Source organism: Meleagris gallopavo, chromosome Z (assembly GCF_000146605.3).
Source record: "Meleagris gallopavo isolate NT-WF06-2002-E0010 breed Aviagen turkey brand Nicholas breeding stock chromosome Z, Turkey_5.1, whole genome shotgun sequence".
Taxonomy (NCBI): domain Eukaryota; kingdom Metazoa; phylum Chordata; class Aves; order Galliformes; family Phasianidae; genus Meleagris; species Meleagris gallopavo.
The window spans coordinates 13,720,995-13,734,043 of NC_015041.2; the positions used below are offsets into that span (position 1 = coordinate 13,720,995).

The following is a 13,049-nucleotide window of genomic DNA, read 5'->3' on the forward strand; positions in this document are numbered from 1 at the left end:
TTTGTGTCATTTGTCTTGTATCTTGTAAAGAGTTCTATTTTTTTCTTTTCTTTTCTTTTCTTTTTTTCTTTTCTTTTCTCTTCTTTTCTTTTTTTTCTTTTTTTCTTTTTTCTTTTTCTTTTTTTTTTTGAGGAAAAGGCATGCACTTGAAGAAAATTGCCTTTATTTCATCATTCAGATTTGCACTGCAGATGTACAGGCTACACTTAAAAAAAAACAAAAACACTATTTTTATTAATACAAAAGTGGGAAAACAAAAGCAGAAGTTCTCTACAGTTTTAAAATCAAAGATATAAGTATATGTTTCAGTTTGAAAGAAGGCCGGGCAAACAAACCAGACATATTTCAAATAAGAAACAAATAGATACATGAAGAGAGAGAAAAAAAGCAAATATATTTAATAGTTTGAAAATTATCAACATGAATGACTGGATACTGCAATCCTGTCTTTAGAAATAGTTAATTGGCTTTAAGGAAACTGTATAGCAAGTGGACTCTCAATATAAGCCTGAAAAGGTTTGGGCTTGGTTATATTACATATTTTCCCTGAATACATGATCAAAGTGCAAGTGAATTGCAAATTTTCAAATAGTGATTTTTAAAAAATGCACTTGTAGGATATTGTTTTATGAATACTACAAAAAAGAAAGCAAAGTCTTTTGATACTGAACCACGAGTGAGAGAATCCTGAAGTTCAAAATCAACAATTTTACTTTCAATTACTGTTCCAACATTTTATCTGAGCACATGTTCAAGAATGTACTGATCACATCATTTCAACAAGCCGCCAAGCATGTCCTTCTGTTCATTTTGAATAGCTTCAAAAGTATAATAATTTCTGTCACAGAAAAGCCTGTAAAGGAGAAAACTTGCTGCATACAGAGATCTGAAATTCAAGATAAAAATCACACAGTCAATACACTTCCACAAAGAGTGGCAAAGGAGCAGAAGGGAAATTGCGCTCTTTTTTAAACTTGATTTATAGAGATTAAATTAGTTTATGTTGGAAGCTAAAATCAATAAAAATAATAGTGCTATGGAAAATGTGTGTTTTACCTTTTATAATGTATTTTACATCAAACATTAACAGTATGAAATCAACATTATAATATCTGTACAAGGTACATGTGTGAATTCCATCATAATAACAGATAAATGCATCTTTGTTCAAGGGATAAATATTCATTGATATCTCTTCCCTCTCCTTTTTTCCACAGAGCAAAAGTCAGAGAAAGGGCAGTAGTGCCAAGTTACTCACCAGTGTGCGTGGTGAATAGGTATCAATTGCTGATATATCAGCCTCAGCACTCAAATACTCTGACCATAAAAGACCTTTCATTTTCCACTTTCACAGTATCAACCACTCAAAGTGGCTAAAAAGCTTGTTGTAACTGTGAATCATTTACATTTTGCATTTGATAAATTTCTGGCTCACATTGTCTACAAATGGATAGTCATTTTCAGTAACGAAAAAAATTTGAGAATGATTTTAGAGGGATTTTGAAAGAGCTTAACTGAGTTAGGAACATTTTTATATATAATTCCCAAAAGTATCTCTGAACCAGGCAGATTCAAATATGCGAGTAAATATTTTGCTGTCATTTCTCACAAATTCTTACTTTTTAAATTGCCAACAGGAACAATATATCTCATGCCAAAAATCATAGATATAAAGAATGGAATAATGCAAAAAGCTTCCTTATTATCTCTGTTCCCAAAGACAGTTGCTTGACCTTTTACATAGATGTAACGAGCTAATGCCAACAAATGTGTTTTAATTAAAATAAGACTTATACTAGAATCTCGTCTCCCACTCAGTCCACTTTAAAATGCAAACTATTTCAATGCAACCTGTTACATCTATGTGTATGCTGACATCTGCTTCCTTCTTTTTAACTTTTTTTCTTTTGTCAGCTTAGTTTCCTATGATCGTTAGTTTGCCTAGGAGTGCCTCTGTATAGCACATAGTGTTTGTAAAAACATATTAATCAGAGGTTGCAAATCTCTTTTCTTCTGCCATCTCCTCCTTTTTCTCTTGTAAGGGAGTGGTAACTTTTAAAGTGCAGTTTTCCACAGAAATCTCGTTATTGCTGTTGCAGCCCCACAAAGAAATGAAAGCTTCTTTCATAATAAGTAAAAAATAAAAAAGTAAGCTACATGATAAGACACATCTTTAGGTAGAGCTGTGATAAATATAGAAAGGAAAAAAACATATTATGTGAACTCAAATCCACACCCTATTTATTCTTTTGAAACCTTTTTGTCATGTTCTTCTTTATAGGACCAATGAATTTTGTTGCTAGAATGAGATGAAAGTAATCTAGTAAAAGGAAGACCAAGCCTATGGCAGGGGAGTTGGAACTAGATGATCCTCAGAGGTCCTTTCCAACCCAAACCATTCTATGATTCTATGATTCTATGATGCTATGAACAATGTTAAAAGTTGAGTAAGGCATAAAGTCATGGGGCATATTCATTAAAAAGGAAATCAAATATTGGGACCCAACCAATGGCTCAGGAAGTCAGACAAGTTTTTGGAAGAACATTCTAGATTAATACTGTTATATATGCTTGGTACTATTTTTCCAATTCAGATTTATGATTGAACTTTTTTACTTGTTTTCTGCTAGGGAAAACACCAGCAGCAGTATCTATAAGCCCTCTCTGAGTTGTGATTAAGACAAAAAACAAACAAACAAAAACAAAAACATAAAGGGGGAAGGATCAAAAGATTAAACACATTGAAACGTAACTGCAGGAAGATACTGATTAGAGCAACATTGAGAGAACCCACCACTCCCTAGTACTTTCAAGCAGACTGTGAATACACTATGCCACCTGAAGTAACCACAGAACATGAATATGCGAATAAGCTCCGCCATTGTCTGGAGCTCCTTCTTCTTCTGATCCTATGGGTAATCATAAGGAGATCAATGAGAAAGTCCCTGATCAGGTGGTGACTCAGGCAGACAAGGGAGATGGCCATTCTGAACCTCAGTAAGAACTTATAAGCTCTTCTAGGAGTTCAGCAAGTGAACTTCTGATTGTAGAATGTACTATTTCCTTCCTGCAGCAGGGTCAGTACAATGAAGGAGACCTTGGGAATTGCACAATGAACGTATTCGTATCCTTTATTCCACAGAGGATTTTGTAACTTTGACTGTAGTAATGAAAATACTGGACGGTACATACTGGGGGGCCTCAAAATATTCCTCAGCCTCCTCTAGTGAGAGAGGGGTTATCTGGTATTTGGAGCTTCTTTGCTTTGTGGCAGGATGGGAATGAAAGAGAACAAAGAGAGCAGAAGCAAGCACTACTATTCCTAAGATAGTTTGAAATGGCCTGACTAGATTCTGCATTTCTAGTCTGGACATGAGGTAGATGAAAAGAGGAAAAAAAGAGCAGTGAAAAACTGCAAGCATGAAAAAAGTGGAGAGACTGGTTGAGGGACAGTCATAGACACTAAAGTAAGAAAAAAATGCAAAAAAGGAGCAGGAGAGTGAGAGGAAGCACCTGGACACGAGGAGGAAGAAAGAAAGATCTGAGGCAAGGATTAAGGAACAGATTCTTTTCCCTTTGTGATAGAAGAAGTGGAGTACAGCAGAATCCAAGAGTAAGTGTCAAATCATCCAAACTGTGTCCTGGTCACACTGGTAATGCTGGGTCAGCTGCAGATTCCTCCTGCATAATACTGTGGGAGTCTATGTTTCAGATACTGAGAAGTGTGGTAGTAGTGTAGCTTTGGTCGCAGGGTGGTTCCAATTCCAGCAATTGTGGTGAAGTTTGTACAATTGTGCTGGTATTGGTTCACGTTCTGAGTGGATATAGGATGAAAGGAAAGAATTGCAGAAGAACTTCCTGGTTCTTCCACCAGCATTTCATTTGAAAGTGCTTCTATTAAATATAGGGATCACATACAAAATGTCCCAAAGCGTCTGCTGCATAGTTATATACGTAGACCATTGTCTTCTTATGTTATATGAACACTTTCCAGCGCACTGATGAACTCAGTGCAAAATACCTGGGTGGCAGCTATAACCAGCTGTTTGTAAAAGTTATTTCAAATTAAAAAGTCCTAAAGTTTTGATGAGTAGCACCAGATCCATTGCTGGTTATTTTGTATAATAGTTAATTCAGATGAAAATCTGAAAGTAGAATGTAGAAACTGTAAGAAATCCTTAATAATGTAATGGGGTTTAACAAAAGTGCAAGGTATGAAGTTTCTGGATATGGATGTGATTTATTTAACGAACAGAATACCATTTATTCTAGAAAACAATTCATATTGCCATTGCAGTATGACATTAAAGGGGTTAGATTATTTCTTATGAATCTGTATGCAGATTTAAACTACAGGTCTTCAAGAATATGAAGAACATAAAAAATGTTTGCATTGTTCAAAGGTTGCAGACTTAGGATGATGATAACAAAGTGTATATTTACAAAAAAGAGAGCTTGCATACCTGTGAAAGAGAAAATACTAATGTATGATTAATTGCTCCTTCCCTGCCTCCCTACCTTCCTTTCTTCCCTCCCTCCCTTCCTTCCTTGCTTCCTTTCTTCCTTCAAGTTTCTCTTAAATTTTATGAGCACTTTCTGAAATCAGACTGTTTTCTTTCAAAGTGCTGCAAGTAATAAAATATCATAATGTTTAGCAGCAGAAATGAATGTTTCCTAGTGTATTTAGATTCCACAATTATTTAATTGTGGAATGCTTTTCCTCTGAAGGGCTTTCACATATAAAATAACAGACTTGATATTGCAGAACCTCTTACAGGTCAGTATTCTCTTTTCATATTGGTTTCTGTGGAAGGTTTGTATAAAGACTGCAAGTGATAATAAAATTCCTATTATTATATACTTTTCAAGATGAAAAAAAAATCAAAAACCAAGTTAATTTTGCTTCTCTGAGGATTGAAAAGCATGTTCTATTATGTGCTCTACTAACCACCCAAGGTGGTCTGTTTGCTCACATTTCTTTCAATTGCTTATTCATCAGTTTATTAGGGAACTTGCTACTAGATATCTCACAAGAGCATGCCTGTATTTCTGAGTTATACACTACAGAGACAGGAGGCTGGCCTTCAAAGAGATGCCTTGCATTCTGAAGTGAAGAGCGTGGATATCACTCTTCCTAATTTAGATTGCTTTTTGTCTGGAGGAGTAAGGAATCTCTGAGCTACTCTCTGCTTCATATAGCTTTTTTTGCAGTGCCTCCTCTAGTTCTTTCAAACAGAACATTGGTTTTGTTGTGCTTTGCAGTTAAGAAAAATAAGTATGTGAACCAGTATACACAGATAAATACAATAATGTCCAAAAGCCCTTGGAACCTTCTCTGTGAAGAGCTGAACAGCCCCTTTTCATCTTCAAAGCCAATATATCCTCTAGCTTACCAAACACTTTTAAAACCCAGTCCATTTATATCTTTTTATTGATTTCAACTAAAGGATCAGTCTCACAGCTCTTTACTAGAAGAAACCTCTGTTGATAACACACAGGTTTCCAGCTAAAAATTCACTACTAATATTTACCTCGGTGAAAATAAAATGTAGTTTTGCTCTAATGTTCTCTAGAGGACATGCTTTCTCTGTTTCCCATAGTTTCTTTATATTTCCTTTGGCAAGAGAAGAAAATTGCACTTAAATGTTATCATAGTTTCAAAGTTGATTATAGTAAACAGACTTTTAAATGATGTTACTTAATGAATTATTTAATCCCAGGTAAGGGAGTTTAAAAAGTAAAAGTAGCAAATGTGAATCTCTTTTAGGATTTGCCAAATAAAATGCATGTTGATATGTGACTTATTATGCAGTTTTTCAATTGCCACAGGGTTTGTTTGTTTGTTTATTATTTATTTCATTATTTATTTTTGTTTTTAAGCATGTGGCTCATAAATATTAAAGCACATCTCTCCTTAAAGAAAAAAAAAAAAGAGCAATCTGGATGGTAGGACAACTAGAAAGAAGCAATAAATTATTGCTGTAATGACATGCTAATTAAAATTTTGCTTGTAACTCATGTAAGTGTTTGAAGCCCAGCAAATTTCTCTTTTCATTTGTGGAGTGTGAAGGTAAATTGCCCAGTGACAGTGGGACATCGCTAACAAGTACAAATTGAATAACATGCTATCTTGCTCTATTAGTCCTGACTAGCATGTCTGAATTAGATATTCAGCACACTCCCCATTGTAGGTCTGATTGATAAATGCTAAGGAGAATTTGTCAAAACAACAGGGGCTACACCCAGTGGGACATCAATATGCTCCATTTAGTCACCCACCCGGCACTTCCTACATAGGATTGTCACATAAAATTAAGACTAGCCGCTAACCAGCCATCAAGCTTGCAGCAGACATCAGGCAGCCTGTATTCTGTATGCATATTAGTCACATGCTTAACAATTTGGGCTGTCATGACTGAAGCATGCGGTGACCTCTGGAGCAGAGGTTGAATTTTGCAACTACATTGAGACATCACGCTCAGCTGTTCAAGATTTTAGGCCATTTCCTGCCTGATCTGTGCACAGATGCACTGCCCTAAGCTATAATCTGTGGCCTAGTCCAAATGACAAATGGCACAGCGTAGATTATTGCATTATATATTAAGTACTACAAGTCTGTAAATTATAAGTAAACTACTGTTCAGCCTGAATGTCTCCTCTGGCTTTTAGAACACTTTCTTTCACAAAGCTTCTCATGTGCAGGATAAATAAATATTTGGAAAATGGAGACATCAAAGTTTAAGGACTGAAATGTGCTGTTTTCCCTGCAGTTAGCTGCTTGAATATGAAACAGTTTTGTTCCAGCTGTAATTCAGTAAGTCACTGCTGGACTTGCTTCTCTTCTACCGTTCCTCTTTTCACTGAGAATTATTAGCAAATTAAGGTTTTCTATGAGCCTGCATGTTGAAGTATTTATAACAGATAAATAGTTGAAGCCAATATTGTTAGCCACACAGTTACATAGTTCATTCAGCATGGATTAGACATGCAATATGCTACACTAATAAAAATGAATACAAAATCCAAACATCATCAGTTCTGAGGGATATAATTTGTCGTCTTACTATGCTTAGTCTCTGTTTATGCTCTGAAGTTCTTGTTTATACGTAAAGCAGCTGTAAAGAGTACTGAAAAAACAAGCTGGAGAAAAATCCATTCACTCCCTTTCTTATTACTGAGCTGTAATATTTTGGCAGAATATGATCATGTATTTCCTATGTGTAGTTGAGACTTCAGCATGTCAGTTATCTAATATCAACAATTAAATTATTTTTTTAAAGTGGGAAAGAAGAAGAGGCGAGGCTGATGCTCAAATATCTTGAAGGAAAAGTCTGCATTGTTCATAGCCAGTTAATATATCCATGAAACTGTGACATCCTTTAACTCACACAGGTGGTGAAAGCATGAGTTTTCTCTTGTGTTTCTTTTATTGGCAACTTTTGTTAGGAGGATTAGTAAGTGTTATAGTGTGTGGTACTAGTCTATAACCTATAGAGGTGTGCACAAAGGGAAAGAGCAGAGTTGGATTTTCAGTTTTTCTGGTGACTGGATCAAATATCCACACCGCATCTTGATGATCAAACATGTTCATGAGTACAGAGGTAACTTCGGAAACATCTAATGATTTTATGCATCCAGTTCTTATACTCACTCTCCTGTTGTGATTAGTAGTGTCACTAGTAAGAAAATGCTCATAAACTACAAAGTGGAGGGAATGGAAAACAACCTCTCAAGTGCCCATTTAGCTAATGAACTAGAAAACCCTACATAGTCTGTGAAAATGATATTTGTAAAGCTTTTGTGATCTAGTTATTCAAATATATATAAGCATAATCCATGTTATATTCACATACAAACTGATTAACTAGTTGATCAATGTCAGACTTGTGCTCAGATTGACAAAAATGAACTTGTCCTGTCTGCCATGAGGATTTCAAGGGATAAGAATTAGGATCTAAAAGAATCAGAGAGGGTTTCATGAAGTTTCTTGTTTTTGTTGTTGTTTTATTTTTTGCTTTTGTATTTGGTTAGGTAGTTGTTTTTGTTCTTCTCTCCCCTAAAATATGCAAGAACCTTCTTCTTATATTTCTTGGTGTGAAAGGAAAGAGCATGTATGGAAACCAAATGAACTCAGCTGGGTGTTAAGAATGAGTGACAGAGCATCTGAAGCAGAGAAAGGGACTATAAGCGTGTGTAGTCATCAGGAAAAAGGGATGATCAGGAATTTATTCTGGGAAATCAGAATCAGCATTGTGTGTATAAGATGAGGTGGTACTGCAAAGGAAGGCTTGATCAGTCTTTCCAATCAGGATCCAGGTCAGCAAACTGTACATTATTTCACCACATATGAACAATGTAGTTAGAAACAATGAATAAGGTCCGAGTTTCAACTATAAAAAAATATAAACTAGACAATAATTCAAACAAAATGTTATTCCCAGTTACTCTGGTCCTGATTGTTAACTATTAGGGGGAAATAATATCGGAGGAGAGCTTCTATTGAAATCTAATTAAAATTAACATTGTCTTCCAATATGAATGAAAAAAATACATGGCATGAGTTCTGTACACAATATCACAAGTATTCAAGGGTGATATACCTATAATATGATCAGTGAAAAACATGCATTATATTTTTTCTGGAGAAAGATACATCGACATTAAACTAAAAGTCCATTGTCATTATAAAAAGCTTGAGTATAAGAGAATGAGAATTTTCATAGACTTAATGAAAGTATGTCATAGCAACAAATTAATGCAGCTACTCATGGAAAGAAGAAATAAAGTTTTTGTTGCTTTTTGTTGTTGTTGTTGTTTGTGTATGTGTTTATGGGGGTGACATCCTTGCAATAAGCTAACTGGTAGGTTTACTTTTCTATTTGCTTATCATTCTCATGCTTGAAGAAGGTTAGGAATTGAAACTTTTTTTTCTAATTAATTCAGATTTTTTATTTACTACATGTTATTGAAGATTTCCCTTTCCAGATGAACTTTTGTATGAAATACATCACAGAAAAAAAAAGTATTTTTGAGTTACCCACATATGCATTCACCCAGACCCTAAAAAACATAGCAAAAAATTGTTTTCTTCTAAGCTCTGTTGGCAAAAAGTTGTTCTAGAAGTTTCAAACCATATGAAGGCTAAAGTCACTCCTTAATAGCTGCAGCTCCACTGAAAGCAGCAGCCTGCTTCCATTGCCTAGGGCAACACACAGATGATGGATAGTGCAACAGATGAATCTTCTCATCTCCATTCTAATCTCACTCTACTAATTGTCATCAATATCATCAGTGTCAGTAGCCTAAGCTACCACTCTGAGCCTGCGAGCTTTCCATCAGTGCTAGCCCTGCTGCTCCTCCTGGGGTTTACCCCTCTGCCTGTGCCATCTGCGGTAGTACTTAGTGCCCATCCCCTGCGCCTGTGTGCAGGCAACAAAAGATGGAAATGGAGCCTGGGCTCTAATGGGTGGCCCATGCTGCAGCAGAATAGGAGAGGTTGTTGCAGCTGATGCAGCATGAAATGGATGCCGTGGGTGATGAATATCCTAATATCATTTTATGTTTGTAATTTCCTGCATATTCTAAGAGACGATTAAGATTGCAGAAATCAAGCATTCGAAGCCTAGGAAATGTAAAGTCTGAGGCAGTTCTACAGTCTCAACACTAGCACTTCGGTGATACCACTGTTTCTTACAGTGTGACAGAATGACAGAATCACATTTTCACAAAATGTGTACCTTCTGAAGCTTCAGGATAGGCAGAAAAACTTGTCTGCAGTGTCAGAATTATCCTTATCATTGAGCAGATAGGTCTACGTATCATTTACTGTTCACTGTGCAACTACTTCAGAACACAGGATCATTAATTCCTCCTTAGATTTCTCTTTGATGAAGAGACTTTAGCATGGACTGTCCACAGGCATTAATGAATAATCATTGGATATCACATTGCAGTGAAATGATGACATTCCTATTTTCAAAGAAGAGGGACACTGAAGCAAAAAAAAAATACTAGTGTCAGATATCATAATTTTACTCTATCTAGTTTGAAAAATTACTGCCTTTATTTTCAAATTATATTTTTATCTCACAGGTGTCTGCAGAGGGACAGCCACCGACTTATAATCACTGAGTTTGTACAGAATATTGTCAATACAGTTCAATACCACATCAGAAACAGATAGTAGGGTAGTTATGTATGCCAAACAAAAATCTTCAAAATCATTATTGTTCATGTAGGCATCTTCAAAGTGGATACTGATTTGCTTTATGCCATGGAAAAGGACAAAGATTCAGGCTAGCCTGAACACATAGTTACCTGGGAAGTCCACAAGACAGAGTTAAAATAAACAAGATAGTACCTCTGTTGCAAATAGTGGTAAATTCATAGATCTGCTCATGACTGATTCAGGACACAATTAGATGAGGTTGTGCACGCTAACACAATTGTGCATATTCCTACTACATCTATTTAAGTATTAGTGTATAGCTTAAACTTGCAGTTTCTTCTTTATCACAGACTGTATATTCACAGCATCTTCTCCCTCTAGGCTGCCAGGAGCCAGCCCTGCCATCAGCAGAAACAGCACTTGCTTTGCTGCCTTCCATATACTCTCTCATCTTTACTCTTCTTGCTATGGCCTTAATGTCAGTACAAAGCAGGAAGCACATTGGCATAAATTGTCCATGAACTCAACATCACATCACTCCTAGTTTTTATTCCAGGCAGTCTGATATCTCTAGATATCACCATCCCAGGTAGGCAGTTGCCTCTTGGACCTTAAAATAATACAAAATACGGTGAAAATCTTTTGAGTTCTGAACTAAAGTAGAGGTGAAAATAAAAGTGTTCACAGACATGCATTACAAGAGTCAGAACTATTATTTCAATAAGGAATATGCCACTGTTTTCAATCAGGAAGGTAGCGCTAAACTGCAGCTTAGGAGTTGAAGAATTTGAGTCAAAGATCTGCCTTACGACTGCAAGATGCTGCTTATAGCTGAAGGAAGAAGCTAGGAAAGACGTGTTTAGCTTTCAGGAATGCTTGTGGAATAAAGATACGAAGGAAGGAGAGTGGGGAGAGAGATTGGCAGCTAGTGGGGCAAGAAACCTCTTCAGACTATGGGGAGGATAGTCTGGCTAAAGCCTTCTGCTGGGAAGCACTGGCCTGAGAACAAAGAGGCAGAGAGAAAGGGGGCTGAAAGGATGTATGGGAAGTGGGAAGGGGAAAGCTGGCAGGTACAGCTTGGCACTGAGAGGAACTCTAGCAGAGAAGCTGGTTTCTGAACTTTAGTATTAGGGGAAATAAAATGCCACAGGATGTTAATATGGTCCCTGAGGACAGAAAAAAAGAGTAAGTGTCCTGTGGATTAGTTTAATGGCAATAAGCATTTCATCTTCCATCTCTGGAAACACGGGCTGGCTTTTTCCATACAAGGGTTAAAATTTACATCACTACTGGAGATCTGTTTAAGAGTGCTTGCGGGTTAAATACACTGAATCCTCATCCCATACACAGTAAGGCAGCTACAAGTCAAACATAATGACAGTGCTGATTAATTAGGTACTCCTACCCCCAGCACTTGAGAGTGATTTATTGAGACACATCTCTAACCTGATCCATTGTGCTGACTGGATTAATGGAGTGAGCTAGAGAAATTCACTGGCAATGTTAGATACAGAGCAGGAAAGCATTAACCCTTGGAGCTTTCTTATCTAGCCTATTGACAGAATATTAATTATGACAAAACATACATGTCTCACCTAATTATCTTTTGATAGCTAAGCATATATTTTTATGTATTCATGATGAAGATACTCAAGTGAAAATCATTTACACATAAACATTTTAGAAAAATATGGAGATAACGGTGAATTTGCAGGGTCCACTGTAAACAGGAGACTATAAATGTCTTCCTTTAATTATTGACCATTTACTTTAGATTATTAAAACAACTGATGTAGCAAGCAGATGAAGTTATTTTGGAATATAAATTGGAGCATCATTAGATTGCATATATACAAACACTCATGATGCACTGTAAATGCTGCATTTTTCCTGTTAAGTCTGTCTCTAGCAAGCTTATCTTCTCAAGTTTGGGCCCATTTTTGAAGTCATGTAATGGCATTTACTAACCCAGACATACTTCAGGTTACTGGTGTACTAAGATTTGAGACATCAGTTCTGCATGATGGAAAGGCACAATACACAAGCTGATTTTAATACCTACCCTATTTACTCACTGAAGTGGAGCAGGTGCACCCCATAAAGTTGGGAGAGCTAGCTAGAAGAGTCTCCTGCAGACTTTTGTGGCTTTGGGGATTTATTCTCTTCCTGCTGGTGAAGCAGAATCACTGCACCTCACAGAAAGAGTGTCTACTTCCAGCAGTGAAGAGGGCTGTGAAGACAGTTTGACTAATAATGCATATTGTAGCTCACAACTGCAGGATGATACTCTTCAACCACCACCACAGGTAAATGTGAATACATACTTATTTGTATAATCAATGAATGCACAGATGTTATAATTATGAAATAAACAGGAGAGTTTGGCTAAGCAGGCACTTATAACAAAAAGAGAATAAATAAGAGTGCTTACCCTTGTCCTAGACTCACTGTAAAACTCCAGAAAGAGATCCTTCCCCACTGGTAGTCAGCTTTTAAATGGGTCTAGGAGAGGTGGAGCCAGGCTCCACCCCTTTCAACAGTACAGGTGAATTGCCTTCACTTGTGCTCCCAAGGCTGACTCATTGCTTGCCTCATGTGATCAATCAGAGGTTCAGGCCATGATTCAGTAGTTCTCATACAGTATTCAGTGGGTTTTTCACGAAATTGAAGAAGACTTCTGAACAGAAAAAAAGAAGATAAACAATCCCTAAACATTGAAAGATTTTGGTTCAAAGTTTTCAAAATGAAACATTACCAGTTTTAGTTCTGGTCTGAAAAAACAGAAGAGAGAAAAATAAAGTAAATAAAAAACGTTATCTTTTACCAAACTAATATTAAACCCACAAACATTTTAAATCTCCAGATTTTTATGGATTTAACT

The 13,049-nt window shown here is 36.4% G+C and overlaps 1 long non-coding RNA gene across 1 annotated transcript; it reads right to left on the minus strand.

Moving 5' to 3' along the window:
* Positions 1–10,624: 10,624 nt before the first annotated feature.
* On the minus strand, positions 10,625–12,627 carry LOC109363797. Its single transcript, XR_002109622.1, has 3 exons — positions 12,600–12,627; positions 12,231–12,398; positions 10,625–10,778 (listed from the first exon to the last, which is right to left on the minus strand). It is a non-coding gene; the product is annotated as an uncharacterized LOC109363797 (long non-coding RNA).
* Between the last annotated feature and the right edge of the window lie 422 nt (positions 12,628–13,049).